This window comes from Coturnix japonica, chromosome 25 (genome assembly GCF_054131305.1).
Source record: "Coturnix japonica strain WE chromosome 25, WE-NBRP24, whole genome shotgun sequence".
NCBI lineage: Eukaryota > Metazoa > Chordata > Aves > Galliformes > Phasianidae > Coturnix > Coturnix japonica.
In genome coordinates, this window is record NC_140687.1 from 409477 (window position 1) to 435253 (window position 25777).

General features: G+C 48.6%; 1 pseudogene across 1 annotated transcript in view; it reads right to left on the reverse strand.

Annotated features, from left to right (window-relative positions):
* Positions 1–6944: 6944 nt before the first annotated feature.
* The window catches only part of LOC146756820 (uncharacterized), a 188625-nt pseudogene continuing 169792 nt past the window's right edge, over positions 6945–25777 (reverse strand). The window contains exon 4 of the transcript XR_014937206.1: positions 6945–8998. The product of XR_014937206.1 is annotated as an uncharacterized LOC146756820 (transcript). The remainder of the gene's footprint in view (positions 8999–25777) is intronic.

Below are 25777 nucleotides of genomic sequence, written 5' to 3' on the forward strand. Positions count from 1 at the left end.
GAAATCGGGAATCAAGAAAAACATGAAATAAGGCCATAAAGATAAGGGTGGAACAGCCCAAGGAATTGAATGATATGGATTGCTAAGGGAAAGTTATATGGTATTAAGGGTGTTTGTGGAAACTGAAAAATTGTACTGTTTGATATGTGGGGTTTGAAGGGAATGGGACAAACTACTTTGATGGTATAAGAAAGTGTAATTGCTATTGGTATGCAAAAGTATAATTGAGGGTGTGTCAAAGTGTAACTGACGGTACAAATAGTGAAATCGTGTACAAAGGAAAAAAGGGTTAAAGAGAAAGTGAATTTATCTGTGCTGGTATGAGAGCAACCCCCTGTATTGTTTCCCCCCTTGCAAGAACTCTTGGAGTGAGAGAGAGCCGGGTACGGAGACTGTTGCTGTAAGCAAAAGGGGGGAGGTGGGGAGGAGGGGGCAATGGAAGTGAGAATAGCCTTCATGTGCAGAGATGTAGGAAACCTGAAATCCCAGTGTTAGCACTGGACACCTGGAGAGAAGGAGGTGAAACTGAAATAGGATGTTAGTAGTTTATGTAATGATGAGAGTTTGGAAAGTGAGAGAGTTTGGGACAGACACAGGCTGGAGGAGGAAGGACTTAATCGAAGGAACAGGTGTGCAAGTGGTTATTGCATCTGTACCTTCACTGGCAGGGAGGGATACTGAGTTGGGCCTAAAAACCCACCTCTTAAACAAATGGTTAAAGAGTTGGTGCAGACATAGGAGTCTTGGTTTTTTTGATCATGGGGCAATTTATTCGGCACCTGGCATGACAGCTGCAGACGGAAGCAGCCTGTCTCAAAGGGGTAAGAGGGTTCTAGCCGAGGAACTGTCAGGACTTATTGACAGGTGTTTAAACTAGGTAGGATGGGGGAAGGGGACAAAACGAGGGCCGCTGGGTCTGAGGTGGCAGTTCAAGACTCAAAGCAGAGCTCGCTGGGTGCAGACAATGGAGTTAAAAGTCATGGAGAGGGGTGGGGAGATGTTGCCTCTCTCAAGTGCCTGTATACCAACGCGCGAAGCATGGGGAATAGACAGGAAGAATTGGAGCTCTGTGTGCGGTCAAGTGGCCATGATCTCATTGCGATCACGGAGACGTGGTGGGACAGCTCGCATGACTGGAATGTTGTCATGGAGGGCTATGTGCTTTTTAGGAAAGATCGGCTGGCAAGGCAGGGTGGTGGAGTTGCTCTTTATGTGAGAGAGCAGCTAGAATGTATTGAACTCCACCTGGGGGAGAGTAATGTAGAAGTCGAGAGCTTGTGGGTGAGAATCAAGGGCCAGGCTGGCAAAGGGGACACTGATGTGGGTGTGTACTACAGGCCTCCTGATCAGGAGGAGGAGGTTGATGAGGCCTTCCATAAGCAACTAGAAGTAGCGGCACGCTCCCAGGCACTGGTACTTATGGGGGATTTCAATTATCCAGATATTTGCTGGACGACCAACATGGCCAGGCATGCGCAGTCCAGACAATTCTTGCAATGCATTGAAGATAACTTCCTGATGCAGGTGGTAGAGGAACCGACGCGGGGTGGGGCGTTGCTGGACCTTATTCTCACCAATAAGGAAGGACTTGTTAAGGAAGTAAAAGTTGGGGGCAGCTTGGGATGTAGTGACCATGAGATGGTGGAGTTCGAGATCCTGAGTGGAGGTAGCAAAGCAAAAAGTAGGAATGCTACCCTGGACTTTAGGAGAGCCAACGTTGATCTCCTTCAGGACCTACTTGGGGCTATCCCGTGGGCCAGGGTGCTAGAAGGCAAGGGGGCCTGTGAGAGCTGGTTAGCATTTAAATGGCTCTTCTTCCAAGCTCAGGATCTGTGCATCCCTGTGACAAAGAAATCAGGAAAAGGTGCAAGGAGACCTCCATTGGTGAGTAAGGAGCTCATGTGCAAGCTCCGCGGAAAGAAGAAAGTACATGATATGTGGAAGAAGGGTCTGACCACTTGGGAACAATACAAGAATATAGTCAGGCACTGCAGAGATGCGACCAGGAAGGCCAAAGCCCACCTGGAGTTGAATCTAGCTAAGGAGATAAAGGATAATAAAAAAGGCTTTTTAACATACGTTAACAGCAAAAGGAAGGCTAGGGAGAATGTGGGCCCCATACTAAGTGAGGGGGGCGCTCTGGTAACAGGGGATGCTGAGAAGGCGGAAATACTGAACGCCTTCTTCACTTCTGTCTTTAGTGAAAGGGCTCTCCCTCAGGAATCCCGGACCCTGGAGGTTGATGAGAGAGTCCGGGGAATGGGAGATTTCCCTTTAGTCAGGGAAAAGGTGGTCCGTGAGTGCCTAGGAAACATTAAAGTCCATAAATCCATGGGACCTGATGGGGTGCATCCGCGGTTGCTGAGAGAGCTGGCGGAGGTCGTTGCTGAGCCGCTCTCTGTAATCTTTCAGAGGTCATGGAGAACTGGGGAGGTGCCTGAAGACTGGAGGACGGCCAATGTCACTCCAGTCTTCAAAAAGGGCAAGAAGGAAGACCCAGGTAACTATAGGCCAGTCAGCCTCACCTCTGTCCCAGGGAAGGTGATGGAACAGCTTGTGCTGGATGCCATCTCCAGACAACTGGGTGATAAGGAGGTTATCAGGAGTACCCAGAATGGGTTCACCAAGGGGAGGTCGTGCTCGACCAACCTGGTGGCCTTTTATGAAGATGTCACTAGCTGGGTGGATGGGGGGAGGGCGGTAGATGTAGTCTACCTTGATTTCAGTAAGGCTTTTGATACTGTCCCCCATGACATCCTTATAAAGCTGGGGAAGTATGGGATAGATGAGTGGAAGGTGAAGTGGGTCGAGAATTGGCTGACTGGCAGAGTGCAGAGGGTTGTCATTGCCGGTGTGGTGTCTGGCTGAAGGCCTGTAACTAGCGACATCCCCCAGGGGTCTGTACTGGGTCTGGTCTTGTTCAACATCTTCATCAACGACCTTGATGAGGGGATAGTGACCACCCTCAGCAAGTCTGCTGATGACACGAAGTTGGGAGGATTGGCTGACACGCCTGAAGGCTGTGCTGCCATTCAGCGAGACCTGGACAGGCTGGAGAGCTGGGCAGTAAGAAACCATATGAGGTTTAACAAAAGCAAGTGTAGAGTCTTGCACCTGGGTAGAAATAATTGCATGCACCGGTACAGGCTGGCGGAAGACCTGCTGGAGAGGAGCTCTGCTGAGAGGGACCTGGGCATCCTGGTGGACGACAGATTGACCATGAGCCAGCAGTGTGCCCTTGTAGCCAAAAATCAATGGCATCCTGGGGTGTATTAAAAAGAGCGTGTCCAGCAGGTCGAAGGAGGTGATCGTCCCCCTCTATTCTGCCCTGGTGAGGCCTCATCTGGAATATTGTGTCCAGTTCTGGGCTCCCCAGTACAAAAAAGACAGGGATCTCTTGGAAAGAGTCCAGTGGAGGGCCACTAAGATGGTGAAGGGTCTGGAGCATCTCCCCTATGAGGAGAGACTTAGGGAACTGGGTCTGTTTAGCCTTGAAAAAAGAAGGCTGAGAGGGGACTTGATCCAGGTTTATAAATACCTGAGGTGTGGGAGCCATAGTGGTGAGGCTGGTCTCTTTTCAGTAGTGCGTGGGGATAGGACTATGGGTAATGGGATGAAAGTACAGCATAGGAAGTTCCGCACAAATGTGCGGAAGAACTTCTTTACAGTGAGGGTGACAGAGCACTGGAACAGGCTGCCCAGAGAGGTGGTGGAGTCTCCTTCTCTGGAGATATTTAAGACCCGCCTGGATGCCTACCTGTGTGACATGGTGTAGGGAGCCTGCTTTGGCAGGGGTGTTGGACTCGATGATCTCTAGAGGTCCCTTCCAACCCCTACAATTCTGTGATTCTGTGATTCTGTGAAGTCCCATGGGGCCAATGTGAGTAGAAGCGAGGTGGGGAGATTGAGGAGGAACTTTCTCCACACAGAAACACAATAGAACTCACTGGGGACATCCTGGATTGACATCAGTTGCAAAGTGCTTCTTTAACTTCTTGTATAAAACAAACTATAAACAAATAGACAATAACTGCATTTTGGATTCTTGCTCTTTAAGCTGTCTCCATTTTGCTGAAAAGGTTCTGAAAACCTGAAGAAGATAACAAGAAGGCACAAGGCACAAGAGGCTCTTTAGTTAATAATGGGCCCCAGGGTGCATTTGGTGCTTAGTCCATCAACCTCCAGTGCAGAGAGAAGTTTGCACAAAGAACTCAGCACGACAAAGTCAGAAGTAACAGTGAAGTTTCTTGGAGTATTAATGGGCCCACTGAGGGCCATTAGCAAGCAAGCTTCCCAAGGCACTAGTTAGAGCAGATAATTGGAAGCCATGACTCCAGTCAGGCAAAGGCACTGGCATGGTGGCTCTGATGCTAAGAAAATCCTCCTTTGTCTTAAAAAGCAAACAGGACAAGACCTGATTCCCAGACCCTTGGCATGGAGATCCTGTCTCTCATGTTGGCTCATGGCACTTCCTGTGGCAGTGAGTTGGAAATCAATATGATGTTAAGTGAAAGACATGGGAAGGGAAGATCCCAGGCTCTGCATGTGTTGCAGAAATGCTGTCAAGTTCATAACCCACATGTGCCCTGTGTATCATCGCAGAATGTGGGATGTGAGAAGGGCCCCGTCTGAACAAGCAGTCAATCCCAATGTAACTCTGAATCTCTGATCTCTCAGTTCCAGTGCCCTCCTGTGCACACTCCCCCATAGTTTGATGCACTTGATCTTCTGCGGTGCCCAGAAGTGCACCCAGTGCTCCAGGTGAGGCTGCAGCAGTGCAGAGCAGACAGGGACGACCCTTTCCCTCACCCAGATGGCAATAACTTACTTGATGCACTTTATGGGACCATTGGCCTTCCAGTCAGCTGTCATGACTCTTAACTTACATAGATGCAATTGAAATGAGTGCCCAGAGCATACTAAGGTGTCATCATTGAAAGAACGTAGGTGTTCCATAGCTTTGAAATGCCTTGGACTCCAGAGTATGCCAGAGATGGAGCAGAACAGAAGATTTGCCTCTTCTGTAGTGAGCTCATCCATTTAGTAAGCAGAATAACACTGCATGCTACATGGGGACAGTTGCTCTACTCTGCTCTGCTCTGCTTTGCTCTGCTTGCAGGGGAATGGAGCGGGGGGTTGCTCTCATGTCAGTGCAGATAAACTCACTTTCTCTTTAACCCTTTTTCCTCTGTGAACTATTCCACTATTTGTACCCTCAGATACACTTCCACATTCCCTCAACAACACTTCCGTATGCCATTAACAATTATGCTTTCTTATACCATAAGAACAGTTTGTCAAACAATACAGTTCTTCAGTTCCCATAAACACCGTTAATACCATATATCTTTCCATTAACAGTTAGTATTCTTCAGTGATAAACACCTTGCCACAGAACCAGCACTGACTGGTCCTCCTCCCTCTCACGCTTCCTCACAGGCAGAACATAGTATTACGTAAATGGGTTGACACTCATTAAATAGGATAATAAAAAAGGCTTTTGAAATTACGTTAAGAATAATATGAAGACTAGTGAGACTGTGGGTCCCTACTAAGTGAGGGAGGTGTTCTGGTAATGGGGGTTGTTGAGAAGGTGGAGATACTGAAGGCCTACTTTGCTTCTGTCTTCAGTGTAAAAGCTCTCCTTCAGGAATCCCAGACCCTGGAGCTTAGTGAGAGGGTATGGGGAATGGAGGACTTGCCTTTAGTCAAGGTAGAGTTGGCCCATGAGCGCCTAGGCCACAACAATATTCAGAAATCCATGTGTGCTGAGGGAGCTGGCAGAGATGACTGCAGAACCACTCTCTATCATCTTTCAGAGGTCATGGAGAACTGGGGAGGTGCCTGAAGACTGGAGGACGGCCAATGTCACTCCAGTCTTCAAAAAGGGCAAGAAGGAAGACGCAGGTAACTATAGGCCAGTCAGCCTCACCTCTGTCCCAGGGAAGGTGATGGAACAGCTTGTTCTAGATGCCATCTCCAGACAACTGGGTGATATGGAGGCTATCAGGAGTACTCAGCATGGGTTCACCAAGGGGAGGTCTTGCTCGACCAACCTGGTGGCCTTTTATGAAGATGTCACTAGCTGGGTGGACAGGGGGAGGGCAGTAGATGTAGTCTACCTTGATTTCAGTAAGGCTTTTGATACTGTCCCCCATGACATCCTTTTAAAGCTGAGGAAGTATGGGATAGATGAGTGGAAGGTGAAGTGGGTTGAGAATTGGCTGACTGGCAGAGTGCAGAGGGTTGTCATTGCCGGTGTGGTGTCTGGATGGAGGCGTGTAACAAGCAGTGTCCCCCTGGGGTCTGTACTGGGTCTGGTCTTGTTAAACATCATCAGCGACCTTGATGAGGGGATAGTGACCACCCTCAGCAAGTCTGCTGATGACACGAAGTTGGGAGGATTGGCTGACACGCCTGAAGGCTGTGCTGCCATTCACATTCACTGTCTTGCACCTAGGGAGGAATAATTACATGCACCGGTACAGGCTGGGGGAAGACCTGCTGGAGAGGAGCTCTGCTGAGAGGGACCTGGGCGTCCTGGTGGACGACAGATTGGCCATGAGCCAGCAGTGTGCCCTTGTAGCCAAAAAGGCCAATGACATCCTGGGGTGCATTAAAAAGAGCGTGTCCAGCAGGTCGAAGGAGGTGATCCTCCCCCTCTACTCTGCCCTATTAATGCCTCATCTGGAATATTGTGTCCAGTTCTGGGCTCCCCAGTACAAAAAAGACAGGGATCTCTTGGAGAGAGTCCAGCGGAGGGCCACGAAGATGGTGAAGGGCCTGGAGCATCTCCCCTATTAAGAAAGGAAATGCCTTGTCCAGAAGCAAGCAGTGGGCTGGAGAGGGCACCAAAACCAAACCCTGCTTGCACCTTTCCCTCTCCTCATTCCACATGCTGACATTTATTTTAAGAGCAAAAACAAGACTACAGTGAAGAAAGCTCCAGAACAACTCAGCTACTTTATTCACCCCCTTCTCTTTCCACTACAGAAGATTCTCAGAAAACCTCCAAGAGCCACGTTACTGCTCTGCTGACCCTTCTCTGGGATGCATCAGTGCGCTCAGAAATGACTGAGAGCAACACATGCACACAGACACACAGCAGATCCCTACACAACCACTTCTCCACTAGGAAACAGCATCAAAAAGCAGCTGGTGGGAAGAGTAGAAGTGGAAAGCGGGCATGGTGAGAGAAGTGCTTTGGGCAGCAAGGAAAGGCCATCTGAAGCTCCTGGGTTAAGTCCCTTCTGCAGAGGGTGTCGGTGATGCCGTCTCCTTTGCAAACTCTTCCTGCATGGAGAGAAGCATTGGTCTCCCTCATCCCTGGGCTCTCCAGCATTTTGAGGGTCTCTCCTGCTGGGGGTTTTCCCATGAGAAATGAGGCACCAGCCCTGAGAGAAACTCTTCCTGCAGGAGATGCAGTCCTAGTAGCTACCTGTCCTGTGGACTGCAATGTTTAATGAGGACTGAGCTTTGCATGAAGTTCTTCTGGGAGTGTGAGGAGCTCTCTGCTAGGCACAAAGCCCTTCTCACACTCAAGGCTTCCTGCCATTTCAGCTCACTGGTGCAGACATTCTGGTAACACAGCAGATGGGATTCTCTGAGGGAGAGAAAAGACAAGTTCCCAGGCATCTCCCTGCATGCAGGCCTGGCCAAAATGTTCTAAAATGTCTGACAGAAGCTATGGTCTCTCTCCTGTGTGCATATGCTGGTGCAGCTTCAATTCAGAACTCCCTTTGAAGCTCTTACCACACTCAGGACACTCACAGGGTCTCTTTTTCCTGATGGATGCTCTGATGCAGTGTCAACTCAGAACGCCTTTTAAAGCTCATCCCACACTCAGGACACTTATAGGGTCGCTCTCCTGTGTGCATGCACTGGTGCATCTTCAATTCAGAACTGCTTATGAAGCTCTTCTCACACTCAGAGCACTTATATGGTCTCTCTCCTGTGTGGACACGCTGGTGCATCTTCAGTTCAGAGCTGATTATGAAGATCTTCCCACACTCAGAGCACTTATATGGTCTCTCTCCTGTGTGGACACGCTGGTGCATCTTCAGTTCAGAGCTGATTATGAAGCTCTTCCCACACTCAGAGCACTTATATGGTCTCTCTCCTGTGTGGACACGCTGGTGCATCTTCAGTTCAGAGCTGATTATGAAGCTCTTCCCACACTCAGGACATTTATATGGTCTCTCTCCTGTGTGGATGCGCTGGTGGCACTTCAAATAAGAACTGCTTATGAAGCTCTTCTCACACTCAGAGCACTTATATGGTCTCTCTCCTGTATGGATGCGCTGGTGGAGCTTCAAATCAGAACTGCTTATGAAGCTCTTCTCACACTCAGAGCACTTATATGGTCTCTCTCCTGTGTGGACACGCTGGTGCATCTTCAGTTCAGAGCTGCTTATGAAGCTCTTCCCACACTCAGAGCACTTGCAGGGTCTCTCTCCTGTATGGATGCTCTGGTGGAGCTTCAAATTAGAACTGCTTTTGAAGCTCTTCTCACACTCAGAGCACTTATATGGTCTCTCTCCTGTGTGGATGCGCTGGTGGAGCTTCAAATTAGAACTGCTTATGAAGCTCTTCTCACACTCAGAGCACTTATATGGTCTCTCTCCTGTGTGGACACGCTGGTGCATCTTCAATTCAGAACTGCTTATGAAGCTCTTCTCACACTCAGAGCACTTATATGGTCTCTCTCCTGTGTGGATGCGCTGGTGGCGCTTCAAATAAGAACTGCTTATGAAGCTCTTCTCACACTCAGAGCACTTATATGGTCTCTCTCCTGTGTGAATGTGATGGTGGATGGTGAGGCTGGAACTGTTTTAGAAGCTCTTCCCACACTCAAGGCACTTATACGGTCGCTCTCCTGTGTGGACACGTTGGTGTATTTTGAGTGTAGAACTATCCTTAAAGCTCTTCCCACACTCAAGGCACTTATACGGTCGCTCTCCTGTGTGGACACGTTGGTGTATTTTGAGTTTAGAACTACCTTTCAAGCTCTTCCCTCGCTCAAGGCACTTGTACAGTCTCTCTCTTCTGTGGATACACTGGTGGGAAGTGAGGCTCCCACTGTCCGTAAAAGTCTTTCCACAGTCAGAGCACTCAGAGGCTCTCTCTCCTGTGTACATGCACTGCTGGCCAGTGGGGTGGAGTCTCCATTTCATGCTCTCTGCAGAATCACAGAACTCGTAATGCCTCTTTGCTGAGTGCGTGCACTGGTGGCTAGTGATGCTGGAATCCAGTTTAAAGCTTTTCTCACACTCAGTGCATGGATTCTGCTTTTTCATCTGGCACACATCCTTGCTCCTGGTTTCCTCAGGCTGCTTTGGACCTATGTTGAAGTCCACTGGGTTCCTCAGTGTCATTCCCAGACGCTTTCCCAGGGGCTTCTTGATGTGCTCACCCTGACCTTGCTGCAGGACTTCCTGGACATCCCTTCTGATTTCTTCCACAGAGATGTGATTCCGCTGCATTTCCGCTACACAGTTTCTCTGCGGAACCTCCTTTGTATTTTTGATCCCATCAGCTGCTGGATGACAGAGGAAATGCAGCAATAGCACACGGTGCCCAAAATAAAACACAGGCAGAGAAGGCTCTTACAGTCCCAACATTCCCCTTCCCTCCACCACCTCACCTGGGCTGAGGTCTCCTGGCATGGCCTCAGGGCTACGCACATCTGGGATCCAGGGGTCTTCCCCTCGTTCAAGCAGGGAGATCACCATGGGCTTGGGGGCTGGAAGTGGAGCTTCAGGGAGAGAAACAGGGAACAAGAGAGCATTTCCCTCATGCTGGCACAGTGCCTGTTCAACAGTTCCACTCTGTGCCCCTCCCCAAGGAGAAACCACCATTTAGGTCTAAATGACACTGTGCCTACAGCTTCCCTTGGAGCAAAGAATGTTTTGACATCTCTGAACATTGTGAAGGGATATTTTTTCTTTCAAATTAACTTTACAACAGCTTATTTGTTTTCTTACAGTCTACCAGAGGTCAAGGCATCAAAATGTTGATGGCAATTGCATGGAAAATCCTCAATTCCATAGCAGTAACCAGGGATTCATCTGTGAGCTGGAGCTGGTGGCACCAAGCAACACACAACACAAGGGCTGGTTTTCTCCCTCCTGGCTGATGCCTGCTTGCCAGCACTGACTCTGTGGCTTTGATCAGAGTGCCGTGCATACTAATCCCTTCTGAAACTCATGCTTTTCAGTATCTCCTTTCTTGCTGGCACTGTGGTGTGAGTCAATATGTAGCTGCATGGTGTTTATTCAAGGCCCGGCTTGCAGAGGCTCATTCTGCACAGCCAAAGGTGCCCTAACGAGGAGGAAAGGCAGACAAGCTCTCACCCAGCAAGGCCACACACTGGTATGTCTCCAACATCACGTCCCGGTAGAGCTCTCGTTGCACAGGGTCCAGCAGCGCCCACTCCTCCCTGCTGAAATACACGGCCACCTCCTCAAAGCTCACGGGCTCCTGCAAGCAAAGAGGCTCCTTGCTGGGAACAGCCAAGGCCCAGGCAAGCAGCTCGCACAGGGCAGAACCTCACACCCCAGCTGCTTTTCTGTCCCCAGCACACACACGCTGGCTGAGGGCACCTCCCTCTTCCCCTGCATTCACATTCCTGGTCCCTTGGCCTCTCCTGCCTGCTTCCCCAACCCCTACCTCAACTGGATGTGCTGCGGCCATTTGCTGCTCTCCTGCAGGCTGGGATGATCACGGCTGGAAGGCAGAAGTTGAACTGGAGCCTGCAGAGAGAAGAGAAATGGCAGGGGAGCTGTGAGGGAATGCAGCAGTCCCAGTTCCAGCTCAGCCCTTCTGCAGGGCACTGCCCAGCCTTGCAGAAGAAGACAATGAGCTGCAGCACAGGAAACAGTCTGGCTCAAAGAGATGAACCGTCACAAAGCTGTCTCAGACTGGGAGGCCGAAACAACTGGTAGCTGACACTTAGTTCAACAGCTGAGACTGAGAGGGGACGTAAGACAAAGCACGGCAAGGAGGCAGTCATCTTACCCCAAAAGAGGGAGCAGCCCAAGTGCCCCTCCAGCTCTGCTGCACAGCAGCGGGCTGCACCACAGGACCTGCCCTCGAGCAGGGCTGTTTCTGCAGCTCACACCTGCACAGAGATCCCTTGCAGCTTGACATCAAGACTCCTTCTCAATACAGATCTTCTGTAAGACACCCGTGGTTACTTTGGAGCATTCATGTATTCTCTAAGGTTCTGTCTTAGAGGGACTGTGCACGTATGATTCCTTCCACACAAAGCCTTGACCAAGCTTGGGACTAGGAGAGGATCCAGCCACATCCTAGCTCCTTACCTCTGTGGTCTGAAGACATGAGAAAAAAAGGGGAACTACTCTGAGCCTCGTGACTCAATGGGAGGGCCTCCTGTAGGTGTGTGCGTAACCCTACCCTCCATGCAGTAAATAACCAAGTGTATCCAGCCACCTCCGATCCTGCTGTGTCACTGTTAAATCACTACAGCATATCCCTATTATATCAACAAATATAGTCCTGCTTCTCCCTTAGGAGTCTATGCTGTGTTTGGATCCACTTGTGACCAATGGGCAAAGTCTGCAGGATGGCAAGAAGGGAAACAAACCAATGACAAGAGACATGAAGCGCATCCCAAATTCTTCTGTGAATGTTCTCGTGGCGACTGCTGTAGTTGAGCAGAAAGCAGAGGTCACTGGGGACAGTAATTGGATGCAAAATGGGAAAGGTGTTATCAGCATCGTGTCGGGTTTGGAAGTGACATATGAAGCAAAGGAGAACTGCACCGGTCCTCCCAGAATCAAAAGCGACTGATATTCCACAATATTTCTGCTGCACTACGTGGTGCAAGTTGTGCAGGTAATGCTTATTCACACAATAAACGAAGACCTCCCCGAGTCGCCTACAATCCTTTAGGCCACACATCCTCCACCTGTAGGGTTTGGCTCCAAACAGATGCAAAACTGCACCCATAGCACTAATTAAAGGCACTGCCTCTACACAGTTAAGGCAAACAGAGGCAGCAGAATGACGGCTTATTGCCTGCCCTAGCTGCAGTTAAGGAAACTGAAGAGTGATACAGAAGGAATGGGAAAGGGGAGTTTTATTGGAGGTCTGAGTGGTGAAGGAAGTTGAGGACATACAACAAGGACAGCCTGTGCCAACTGGGGGATCTTTTGATTGACTGCAAGCACGCCTAAAGGGGATGGCTACCCAGGAAAGAGATGCAGAAATACTGTTAGAAAATGGTATGGCCATCCAACCATCCAGCAGGAGGTGCAGAAAAGCACCTGGTTCATGGAAGAACACCGTGAATGCAGCCCCCAACACTCAAACACAGCAAGCCTGCTGGAGCACCACCTCCACAGATCCGTGAGGGAACACCTGGTGGCAAATGGATTAAATCCTCTGGCAGATGTCCGTACATCCTCTCAGGAGTGGAAGTAGCCCTGGGCTTGCTGAAATCAAGCAAGCCCTCAGAAAAGGGTTGGGAAAAGTACTCTGTAAAGGTGACTGATGTAGTTCTCAAAACCACCTACTGCTGATGTTACCTAAAAGTGGTGATGGCTCACATTCCTCGGGTAAGGAAGTGCAAAACGGCGAGGAGTCAACTGGATGGTTCACACTTCTCAAATAAATAGGATGGCTTACTTAAACACAACAATAAATCAACAAAACATCCAACCACATGGAGATTATTTTTCCATCTCCTGAGAAGAGAGAGTATCTGACAGCACTGCAGCCAAACCAGCCTGTGACGGTCACAGCCACCACCAGCCGATGCTGTGCTGGGAATTTTAACTGAACCGTGAAGGCAACTTATCAAATAGCAGCAGTGCTAAACAGAACAATTAAGGCAATAAACAACCACGTGGTTACAACAGCCTTGTTAAGCAGTTGTTAGAGCACTCCAGGACACCTGCATGATATCAATAAATTCATTCCTCCCTCCCTCTTCAGCCGAGCACGCAGACTGCGCTCACTGCCAGGGGACGCTCTCAGCAGCGCGTGCCCTTTGCAGAAGGCACCTGGGCTGTGCTTTACTGACCTGCTGCTGCTCGGCCGTGTTCTCAACGCGTGCTCCAGTCAGCCCACAGGCTGCCAGCTTCTCATCGTCTGTTCCAGAGCCCAGTGCCGGAGCTGCTGCAGATGCTGAACGTGCTCAGGGCCCGCAGCTGTGTGCTCAAGGCATCTGCAGCTGCCGGGACAGCCTGAACAAAAGCCTTGCCAGGGCTTTGCACAACCCCAGCTGAGCCATCAGGCAAGCGCTCAGCAAACAAAAGGTGACGCTATTTCAAGGGTCGCCAGAGGCACGTGTTGCCCGCAGGGTCCCCGAAGAGAAGCTGGGGGCTGCCGGGGAGGAGGAGCAGGGCGAGTGCAAATTTCCACTTGGAGGCTTCACATTTAGACACTCCAAAGGAGGCATCGGGGGGTTTAAAGCTTCCGTCAATCCACGCGTGCACAGCTGCAGAGCGAGGCCGTCTCGTGTCTCCCGTGGCCCAGAGGAAGAACTGCAGCCCCAGCTGCGCTGTGTTACAGAGATCCAACCGGGCAGCAGAGCACGCTGACCTCCTCTGCTCCCTTCCTCACTGTCCCAGCTCCCAGCCCGTTCCCGTGCCCCTCGGAGCCCAGCCCGGGCTGCATGAACTGCCGCCCTGGTTGCAGCCCGTCTGGGCCAGCAAACCTGCTGCGCTGAGCGGGAGCTGGAGCCGGGACCAGGGTCCCGCCTGGGGTACGGCAGTGCGGGTTCCGCCCCGTCCGGGGCCGCTCCCAGCTCCTCTCCCGGTGCTGCTGGCAGGGGGCAGGAAGCGTGCGCTCCTCTGCACGAGCCACGAAGGGCACCTACCTTGGGTGCGGAGCAGGCTGCTCCCAGCTCTGGTGCAGGTAGCCGGGCTCCTCGGAGTCGCGTAGAGCAGAGGACGCCGAGTGCCCTCAGCCCGGAGCTGGCCGCAGGATGGCCTTGGTGCACCTCCTGCCACCGCGGTGCTGCCCGGATGGCTTCCAGCCAGGCTCTCGCCTCTTCCGCACAGGCTCAGGAAGGCAGGAATTCCCACAACGATCACGCCCAGAGCTCGTTTTCATGGCACATCTGCCCCCGGGGGATGGCGATGGGAAGGGGTGCGGGGGAGGAGGGAGGGAGGAATGGGGGCTGTGTTTTGTTACGCTAATGAAGCATCGCTTTCTGCCGGCTCTCTTTGCTTCCTTCGCTGGGGACATTCGCACACCCTTGTCATCAGGCATCCCTCCCTTGCTGTCCTGGCGTTCCTTTCACTCCTCTCCCCCACGAGTATGTCCCAGCAAGAGGCAGTCTCCGGTACAGCACCAGAGGACATTGTGTGTTGAACAGAACTCTTGCAATGGAACCGAGCTGTGGCTAGGAGCTTTACCCAGAAGCTGCTGTAAGAATACGACTTTCCCCAGATCCTTGTCTAAGGGTCCTAATAAGTCTTCTGTGCAGCGATACCTTGCGGTTCTGTGTGGGTTTGTGGTCCGTATGGCTGGCCATACCTACCCTTGAGTTGCACCGGGCAGTGTACTTGGGAGTGACCTCACTGGAAGGAAAGCAGTGTGCAAACTGCAATGGGAAATTGTATTTAGGAAAGTAGGATATTTAGGTTTGTTTCCTCGTGGATATGGGTGCTTCTTACTACCCATAGATGGTTTTGTAACAGTGTAGATGCTACTGCCCAACGAGAAAAGGTTCCCTTTTTTTGGATTAATTAAACATAAGCTAAGAAAACAAGCAGGAATACAGAAATTCTTGTACCTGCCGGGTTACTCTGGCAAGAAATTGAATAAAACTGGAGCTAAGAGTGCAACGATATTGACTGATTAAAAACTGTAACTCTGGCTTTAACACAAACTGGGCAAAACAATGTTGTACCCCCAGGAGTTACAGCAATCTCAAATATGATACACTTAGTGGTGTGGGCATCATGGCCAAAAATGAAGCCCTAAATAGAAGTTAAAAGCAAGAGCTTGCCTAGTCAGGGTAAAGCGGTGCCCTTTGAGGCTATGGGACTGTAGGAGGATAAAAGAAATAATAGGTAACTTTTTGGAGTTTGGATTCCAATTTTGATAGCAAGTGCTGTAGTTTGGTACAAGACTTGAGGGTCTTGTACTTTGTCTCCAGTAGTATGTAGTTGGCACTCAGAAGTAATTTGATTCAGCTTGTCCTTCTGCACTGTTTGCTTTCTGTTCCGTTGTGCTGCTTTGCCTGTGGAGTCCTCTAGTCTGAGATCTGTTGTCTCACCTTGCCTGAATTCTGCCTCAACTGAATAGACATAGATTCAAAACCTGTGTTGCATTATTTTCTGGTTTCAGAAGTGTCCAGTCTTTTACTAGATAGACTTTCCTGGTTTTGAGTAACTTGCAAAACTTGAGAGTATTCCTGCCTGCTTCCCAAGAGTCTCTGTTTTTCAGACAAGGTTATGTTAACAAATCCATGAAACCCCAATAGAAATTCTGGACTCTTTGCTGTGTGTCTACTTGCATCTTCTGCTTTCTGCCCTTGTCTTTGTGATGTCTTCGTTTTGCACATCCTCTTTATTTGTCTTACTTGAGTAAATGAATCCGTCTGTCACAATCTTCTCACCTGGATGTCTGAAAGTTCTCTTCCCGGCAGGGGAATTATTTCACTGTTTACCTCTTAACTTTTGTCCTTCCATTTCCTTCTCTGTTCCTTTGGTTTTATTTGCTGCAACGCTTCCTCCTCTTTATTTTCAGGAGTACTTCTAATCTCTTAACATGAACTGTGTGTTCCTGTACTTCAGGTTCTCTTCAAAGATTTTTTCCATATCTCTTCTTTGATTTGGATTAATGTTAACTGTTGAGATTTTTCTGGATGTATTCCCAAGACTCAGTCTGAGGTTTAAAATCCATCCAGTAGTACTACTGAATTCAAGTCTGCAATTCAGAATTGCATATCGTTTGTAGAGCAGGGCCTTTTTAGAATTGAATTCAGTGGGATGTGAACAGAAGACTCAGGGCAGCAGGGTCTGTTTTAGTTGGATAAGGCTTTTGGTTAACTCTTCTCATTCCTGTAGATATGGATATATCTTGTTTCATCTACACGCAAAACTTTGTAGTGTAATCAGTTACATAAAAATACATTCTCTTCCCTTCCTGTGTTTCTAGTTCTGTCTTAGTAATTTTCTTGAAATGTGTTAGCACAGTCCTTCTTCATGTAGTTCCTGTCCTTGTTTTTCTGTTCCTCCTGCTTTCCCTAGTCCTGTTCTGATAACCTCAGAAGTACTCTCTGTTCTTCTTAATTTCTTCATGCCTAAATAGAATTGTCTCCTCAACACCAAATCTGAAATGTTTTTGTGTTATCTTAGCAGCCCGAAAGTAAATACCAGGTTAGTTTTTATGAGAATTTCCTTTTCAGTGTCAGAATCTGAGCTTGGTTTACCAGAAGAGCTCAGGAAAACTAATGTTTATTAAAAATCAGTGTATTCTGTAACTCCACCACGTTCGGCATAGTGCAGTTTAGGTTCAATGGAATACAGTATTCTCCTGAAGCTTTGAGATGTTTGTCTTTTTGATTAATGGAAATGGTGGAAAGCATTGTACTTGAATTGCAGGTGTTGTGATTCTTCCAAGGATTATGAAAATCAGCTGTATTGTCTGGTGCCTTGGGAAAAATAGAGCAGGAATTGAAAAGTCCTGCCAGGTTTCATGCTTTTGTTTTGCATGTGGTAGTATTGAGCTATTAAGAAAGACTTCAAATGTTGTGCGGTACAGCTCGTATTTCCTATTTGCTTAAAGGGAGAAGCAAAGTCTTTGATACTGCTACAGCTGTTGGATGTGAAGCTTTAATTAAAAAGTTCTTTGCTTTGTTTGGTAGCAATAGCTAAATATCCTGTTGAAGGAAATGTAACTTTTTTTAATCAGGGGTGATTAAATTCTTATGATCACGTTAGCAGATGTTTTGGGACAGATCTTAAACGAAAGTTTTAACAGTCATATCTGTTTCCATTGCTTACATGTCCATTACCAGTAGTTGTGGGTCTGTTTAACATGTTTTTCTTTGCTCCGTGTAATTATTATTTTTTCAACAAAATAACAGTACTTTGTGCTTTTACTGTGCATTCTGCTATTATCTTATTGTAAAACATGGGACCCCATTGTGATGCATCTATGAGGGCTGCTCTGAAAGTAATGCCTCCTATTTTATTATGTCAGCCCATGACATCAGAGGCAGATGTTAGTGGGATGGCAGTAGAGGTTGAACCTCCCCGCCAGTATTCCATTACATTTTATTACTGTGCAATGAAAGCTTTGCTTCTATCATAAGCATGTATCCTTCTTAGTGTTGTGGGAATCAAATGTTGTTTCTGCATTTAGAATAAGATAAGAATATTTTATTTCAAGGTCTCATTATATAAGTGAAGCAGTTTGTAGTTATTAGGTAGAAGTTATTACGTACAAAGACTGCAGCTCCTGTCTGTCCAGCTGTCTGAAATAGAACTAACAATATGCCTGTATAAACTAGCAACAATGTATGTTTTAGTGTTTTGTTGTACGCATTGTAAAAATATACAAGTCGTGACATACCTTAGGATGTGCCTGAAGAGATATCGGGAAAGACTGGAATCACCCCCTCCCCGGGCTCTTTGTTTAACAAAGGCCTCTAGGACAGAATGGAAGAAGCTTTGAAGGCAATCAACATATCAATACGATAAGAGTACCGAGACATCGTGGAGACAGAAACAGCAGGATGGCGACTGACAAGATAGCAAGTGAACTAACAAATTTAACAAATGCAAACCTCGGGTAAAATTGTAATACCCAACCAAAGGGGAGATGGGAGGGGAAAACATCTGGGAGAAAAGGTATAAAAACTGTAACATCATGTCCATAAGTGCGCTTCTGCCATCAGGGTGCCCGCCATTGCAATCGCGAATAAAAACTGCTTTTATCAGAGATACCGTCCTGACCAAAAATTATTGAGGATATTTCCAACAATTTGGGGGCTCATCCGGGATTCATTATCGCTTTATGGGGTGTTCCCCACTGCACTGGACAGGATAAGTGCACTCCACTGATTTTAGCGGTCCAATCTGGGTGGTGCGGTGACTTCTCAGGACAGCCGATAGGAAACCGAGATTGTTACATAAAGGACAGACTCTGTGAAAGCCAAGGGGCTAGGCAGGCACAGGTGTTAACCCTTGCAGACCCGGAAAATTCGTGCACGGATCAAGGTAAGGGAATTTAATTCTTATCTTAGGTTGAGACTCTTGAGCGTGTGTGGCTGAGACGCACTTCTAGTGCGAAGTGAGTGCGGAGTCCCAATCCGCGGTTCCGTTGTCCCGCGAGGGGCACGGCCGGAGACGGACGAAGCGGCTGCGGTGCTGAAAGCGAGAGTCTCGGGAGGGAGCTGTTGGTGTACGGTACCCTGCGCACTTGACGAAGTGCCAGCAGTACACCCCTATTTAATCCCAGAGACGGAGCGGGTGCTCCCGAGGGATTGGGCCCAAAAATCCGAGAATCGGAGTGTGGGAGCCTGTGAGCTGGGTAGTTCACAGTAGCACTCCGGAGGGATGGGTAATAGGAGCTCCGTATAACAGGGTAAAAGGGTCCCTAACACTGTGCCCAAAGATAGCCCCTTGGGAAAGATACTAGACCGGTCTTGTGCAGTCTGTGTGAGTGTGGTTGTGAGTGAGACGCAGCACAGCTGCAGGGCGAGTGAGGAGTCCCGACCCGCGGTTCTGTCCTCCCGCGAGGGAAACGGCCGGGGACGGACGAAGCGGAACACCTCTATGTTCTATATGTTGCGATGTTTTTGTATTTGTTACGATGTTTTTGTCTTATTAATTGTTGTTAGTATTGTGGCAATTGTAACGCACATATTAGTGAAGTGCATATGGAGTCGGGTGGGGGAAAAAGCCCACAAAAGGCAAACCACAATTAGTATCGAGACCCTGTTGCTTTTGTTGTAGAAAATACCGCAGTTTAAATGTGATAATGATCCAGATTAGAGAAACAATAGGGTTGTGTTACCTCCGATTTAACATGTTAACTTTACGAAATTTGTTTTTGAACCATTGTTCCCCCTCCTCGTGTGTGTACGAACATAAGGGAAAGAGATACCTAAGAAAGTCTCTTAGGATGTATATTGGCATATCGGAGGGATATTGCTGGGGAACCGGGAGGGACTCTAAGCAAGAACACCCTCATCAAATAATGTAATCATTGGTGGTTAGTGTATGAGTTGGAGGACGGGTTAAAATGATCCCAAAACCAGGAAAAAGGATAAGGAAAAGATGTTTAAATATTGTGTTAGATATGGCCTAGAGAGCCACTACAGGGAAAATCAATATTTGGCCAAAATACGGATCTGATGAAGGTTGGGTTTGTCAGATCTCGAATTTATATGTAAAGAACAAAACCTCTTTTCAAAGGAGGAATCAGAATATGCTTCCTGTTGGATATAAGAAATCAGCCTGTTATTAGTAAAAAGAAAAAGGCCCGGACCAGGAAGGAGAGGAATTAGAAAAAGGAACTAATCAATGGGACCCTCCTGAGAATCTCCCCCCCCCATATAGCCCCAATGTAGCACAAAGGGAGACAGGCACTGCCCCAGTAAGAGGAAATGGTAAAGCACACAGGGACATTTCACAGAAAAGGGGGGGGGGGTGTAATGCTGGGCTCAGGAGAGAATTTAAGCAATGTAAAAGGGACATAAAAATTTCTCCTTTCCCAGACACTAGCTGTACCAGCACCTCGGTGTACCCCTTATGGGAGGTCCCACTGGGACAAGGACAAATATGCTATGTAAACTCCCCACTCACTAGTGGAGAAATTAGAAATTTTAAGAAGGAAATGAAATCTTTAATTGAAGATCCTATAAGAGTAGCAGAACAATTAGATCAATTTCTGGGGCTTTCAAAACTTTGGTCCCACCAGGAGCCCCTGGGAAATATAAAAGTGGGACCTGAGGGGGAAGAAGTTGTGGATTTAGTTGATACTGGGACAGCTCATTCATCACTGGCCCATAAGGTGTAAGGACTCAAATTAACAAATGAGGCCTTAAAGATAACAGGGGTAGAGAGAACCGGGATGACAGTACCACTTTTGGAGAATACTGTATTAAAACTAGGGGATAAAGATGAAATTGGGAATCAAGAAAAACATGAAATAAGGCCATAAAGATAAGGGTGGAACAGCCCAAGGAATTGAATGATATGGATTGCTAAGGGAAAGTTATATGGTATTAAGGGTGTTTGTGGAAACTGAAAAATTGTACTGTTTGATATGTGGGGTTTGAAGGGAATGGGACAAACTGCTTTGATGGTATAAGAAAGTGTAATTGCTATCGGTATGCAAAAGTATAATTGAGGGTGTGTCAAAGTGTAACTGACAGTACAAATAGTGAAATCGTGTACAAAGGAAAAAGGGTTAAAGAGAAAGTGAATTTATCTGTGCTGGTATGAGAGCAACCCCTGTATTGTTTCCCCCCCTTGCAAGAACTCTTGGAGTGAGAGAGAGCCGGGTACGGAGACTGTTGCTGTAAGCAGCAAAGGGGGGAGGTGGGGAGGGGGGGGCAATGGAAGTGAGAATAGCCTTCATGTGCAGAGATGTAGGAAACCTGAAATCCCAGTGTTAGCACTGGACACCTGGAGAGAAGGAGGTGAAACTGAAATAGGATGTTAGTAGTTTATGTAATGATGAGAGTTTGGAAAGTGAGAGAGTTTGGGACAGACACAGGCTGGAGGAGGAAGGACGTAATCGAAGGAACAGGTGTGCAAGTGGTTATTGCATCTGTACCTTCACTGGCAGGGAGGGATACTGAGTTGGGCCTAAAAACCCACCTCTTAAACAAATGGTTAAAGAGTTGGTGCAGACATAGGAGTCTTGGTTTTTTTGATCATGGGGCAATTTATTCGGCACCTGGCATGACAGCTGCAGACGGAAGCAGCCTGTCTCAAAGGGGTAAGAGGGTTCTAGCCGAGGAACTGTCAGGACTTATTGACAGGTGTTTAAACTAGGTAGGATGGGGGAAGGGGACAAAACGAGGGCCGCTGGGTCTGAGGTGGCAGTTCAAGACTCAAAGCAGAGCTCGCTGGGTGCAGACAATGGAGTTAAAAGTCATGGAGAGGGGTGGGGAGATGTTGCCTCTCTCAAGTGCCTGTATACCAACGCGCGAAGCATGGGGAATAGACAGGAAGAATTGGAGCTCTGTGTGCGGTCAAGTGGCCATGATCTCATTGCGATCACGGAGACGTGGTGGGACAGCTCGCATGACTGGAATGTTGTCATGGAGGGCTATGTGCTTTTTAGGAAAGATCGGCTGGCAAGGCAGGGTGGTGGAGTTGCTCTTTATGTGAGAGAGCAGCTAGAATGTATTGAACTCCACCTGGGGGAGAGTAATGTAGAAGTCGAGAGCTTGTGGGTGAGAATCAAGGGCCAGGCTGGCAAAGGGGACACTGATGTGGGTGTGTACTACAGGCCTCCTGATCAGGAAGAGGAGGTTGATGAGGCCTTCCATAAGCAACTAGAAGTAGCGGCACACTCCCAGGCACTGGTACTTATGGGGGATTTCAATTATCCAGATATTTGCTGGACGACCAACATGGCCAGGCATGCGCAGTCCAGACAATTCTTGCAGTGCATTGAAGATAACTTCCTGATGCAGGTGGTAGAGGAACTGACGCGGGGTGGGTCGTTGCTGGACCTTATTCTCACCAATAAGGAAGGACTTGTTAAGGAAGTAAAAGTTGGGGGCAGCTTGGGATGTAGTGACCATGAGATGGTGGAGTTCGAGATCCTGAGTGGAGGTAGCAAAGCAAAAAGTAGGATTGCTACCCTGGACTTTAGGAGAGCCAACGTTGATCTCCTTCAGGACCTACTTGGGGCTATCCCGTGGGCCAGGGTGCTAGAAGGCAAGGGGGCCTGTGAGAGCTGGTTAGCATTTAAATGGCTCTTCTTCCAAGCTCAGGATCTGTGCCTCCCTGTGACAAAGAAATCGGGAAAAGGTGCAAGGAGACCTCCATTGGTGAGTAAGAAGCTCATGTGCAAGCTCCGCGGAAAGAAGAAAGTACATGATATGTGGAAAAAGGGTCTGACCACTTGGGAACAATACAAGAATGTAGTCAGGGACTGCAGAGATGCGACCAGGAAGGCCAAAGCCCACCTGGAGTTGAATCTAGCTAAGGAGATAAAGGATAATAAAAAAGGCTTTTTAACATACGTTAACAGCAAAAGGAAGGCTAGGGAGAATGTGGGCCCCATACTAAGTGAGGGGGGCGCTCTGGTAACAGGGGATGCTGAGAAGGCGGAAATACTGAACGCCTTCTTCGCTTCTGTCTTTAGTGAAAGGGCTCTCCCTCAGAAATCCCGGACCCTGGCGGTTGATGAAAGAGTCCGGGGAATGGGAGATTTCCCTTTAGTCAGGGAAGAGGTGGTCCGTGAGTGCCTAGGAAACATAAAAGTCCATAAATCCATGGGACCTGATGGGGTGCATCCGCGGGTGCTGAGAGAGCTGGCGGAGGTCGTTGCTGAGCCGCTCTCTGTAATCTTTCAGAGGTCATGGAGAACTGGGGAGGTGCCTGAAGACTGGAGGACGGCCAATGTCACTCCAGTCTTCAAAAAGGGCAAGAAGGAAGACCCAGGTAACTATAGGCCAGTCAGCCTAACCTCTGTCCCAGGGAAGGTGATGGAACAGCTTGTGCTGGATGCCATCTCCAGACAACTGGGTGATAAGGAGGTTATCAGGAGTACCCAGAATGGGTTCACCAAGGGGAGGTCGTGCTCGACCAAGCTGGTGGCCTTTTATGAAGATGTCACTAGCTGGGTGGATGGGGGGAGGGCGGTAGATGTAGTCTACCTTGATTTCAGTAAGGCTTTTGATACTGTCCCCCATGACATCCTTATAACAAAGCTGAGGAAGTATGGGATAGATGAGTGGAAGGTGAAGTGGGTAGAGAATTGGCTGACTGGCAGAGTGCAGAGGGTTGTCGTTGGCGGTGCGGTGTCTGGCTGAAGGCCTGTAACTAGCGGCATCCCCCAGGGGTCTGTACTGGGTCTGGTCTTGTTCAACATCTTCATCAACGACCTCGATGAGGGGATAGTGACCACCCTCAGCAAGTTTGCTGATGACACAAAGTTGGGAGGATTGGCTGACACGCCTGAAGGCTGTGCTGCCATTCAGCGAGACTTGGACAGGCTGGAGAGCTGGGCAGTAAGAAACTGGATGAGGTTTAACAAAAGCAAGTGTAGAGTCTTGCACCTGGGTAGAAATAATTGCATGCATCGGTACAGGCTGGGGGAAGACCTGCTGGAGAGGAGCTCTGCTGAGAGGGACCTGGGCGTCCTGGTGGACGACAGATTGACCATGAGCCAGCAGTGTGCCCTTGTAGCCAAAAAAGCCAATGGCATCCTGGGGTGCATTAAAAAGAGTGTGTCCAGCAGGTCGAGGGAGGTGATCCTCCCCCTCTACTCTGCCCTGGTGAGGCCTCATCTGGAATATTGTGTCCAGTTCTGGGCTCCCCAGTACTAAAAAGACAGGGATCTCTTGGAAAGAGTCCAGTGGAGGGCCACTAAGATGGTGAAGGGCCTGGAGCATCTCCCCTATGAGGAGAGACAGGGAACTGGGTCTGTTTAGCCTTGAAAAAAGAAGGCTGAGAGGGGACTTGATCCAGGTTTATAAATACCTGAGGTGTGGGAGCCATAGTGGTGAGGCTGGTCTCTTTTCAGTAGTGCGTGGGGACAGGAATAGGGGTAATGGGATGAAAGTACAGCATAGGAAGTTCCGCACGAATGTGCGGAAGAACTTCTTTACAGTGAGGGTGACAGAGCACTGGAACAGGCTGCCCAGAGAGGTGGTGGAGTCTCCTTCTCTGGAGATATTTAAGACCCGCCTGGATGCCTACCTGTGTGACATGGTGTAGGGAGCCTGCTTTGGCAGGGGGGTTGGACTCGATGATCTCTGGAGGTCCCTTCCAAACCCTACAATTCTGTGATTCTGTGATTCTGTGAAGTCACATGGGGCCAATGTGAGTAGAAGCGAGGTGGGGAGATTGAGGAGGAAATTTCTCCACATAGAAACACAATAGAACTCACTGGGGACATCCTGGATTGACATCAGTTGCAAAGTGCTTCTTTAACTTCTTGTATAAAACAAACTATAAACAAATAGACAATAACTGCATTTTGGATTCTTGCTCTTTAAGCTGTCTCCATTTTGCTGAACAGGTTCTGAAAACCTGAAGAAGATAACAAGAAGGCACAAGGCACAAGAGGCTCTTTAGTTAATAATGGGCCCCAGGGCGCATTTGGTGCTGAGTCCATCAACCTCCAGTGCAGAGAGAAGTTTGCACAAAGAACTCAGCACGACAAAGTCAGAAGTAACAGTGAAGATTCTTGGAGTACTAATAGGCCCACTGAGGGCCATTACCAAGTAAGCTTCCCAAGGCACTAGTTAGAGCAGATAATTGGAAGCCATGACTCCAGTCAGGCAAAGGCACTGGCATGGTGGCTCTGATGCTAAGAAAATCCTCCTTTATCTTAAGAAGCAAACAGGACAAGCCCTGATTCCCAGACCCTTGGCAGGGAGATCCTGTCTCTCATGTTGGCTCAGGGCCCTTCCTGGGGCAGTGGGATGGAGGTCTGTATGATGTTTAATGAAAGACATGGGAACAGAAGACCCCAGGCTCTGCATGGGGTGCAAGGACGGTGTGAAGTTCATGTCCCACGTGTGCTCTGTGTTTCATCGCAGGTTACAGGTTATGAGAAGGGCCCCGTCTGAACAAGCAGTCAATCCCAATGTAACTCTGAATCTCTGATCTCTCAGTTCCAGTGCCCTCCTGTGCACACTCTCCCATAGTTTGATGCACTTTATCTTCTGCGGTGCCCAGAAATGCACCTAGTGCTCCAGGTGATGCTGCAGCAGCGCAGAGCAGAGGGAGACAATCCTTTCCCTTACCCAGATAGCAATAAATTGCTTAATGCCCTCCACGGGACCATTGGCCTTCCTGGCTGTCTGGGCACACTGCTGACTCACATTCAATTTGATGCTGACCAGGACCCCCACCCCAATCCTTTTCAGTCAGACCACCCTCCAATGTCCCATATCCAGTCAGTGTGTATGTCCAGTGTTGCCCCTACCGAAATGCACAATCAGGCACTTGTTCTTGTTATGCTTTATGCACTTGGTGCTTAGTACCAACTGGTACCCACTTCTCTGACTTGTCCACATCTCTCTGCAAGTCCTCTCCACCCTCAGTGGAGGCAACAGCACCTCCTCGTCTTGTATCATCAGCAAACTTGCTCAGAACATCTTCTAGTCCTGCATGCAAGTCATCCACAAAAACATGAAAGAGAAGTGGCCCTAAAATGGAACCCTGGGGAACCCTGACAATGACCAGCTACCTGCCTGATGGAACCCATTGACTATAGTCTGTTTGGCCTGACACATTGGCCAACTGTTCACCCACCACATTCTGTTTCTGTCTAGCCGTATGCAGGACATTCTGCCCAGAAGGTTGTTGTGAGAAACAGTATCAAAAGCTCTATTGTAATCCTCAAGGATAACATCATCTGGCTTCCCTTGTACAACTAAATGGACAACTGTGTCATAAAGGGACCAGAAGTTAAACAGGACCTTCCCCTCGGGAACTTGCGTTGGCTGCAACCAATGACAGAATTGTCCTTCAGCTGTTTGTCCATAACTCTCACCATCACTTTCTCCATAATTTTACCAGGCACTGGAGTGAGACTGACAAGTCCGTAATTGCCCGTGTCATCTTTCTTGCTCTTCCTTACAATGAGACAACATTTG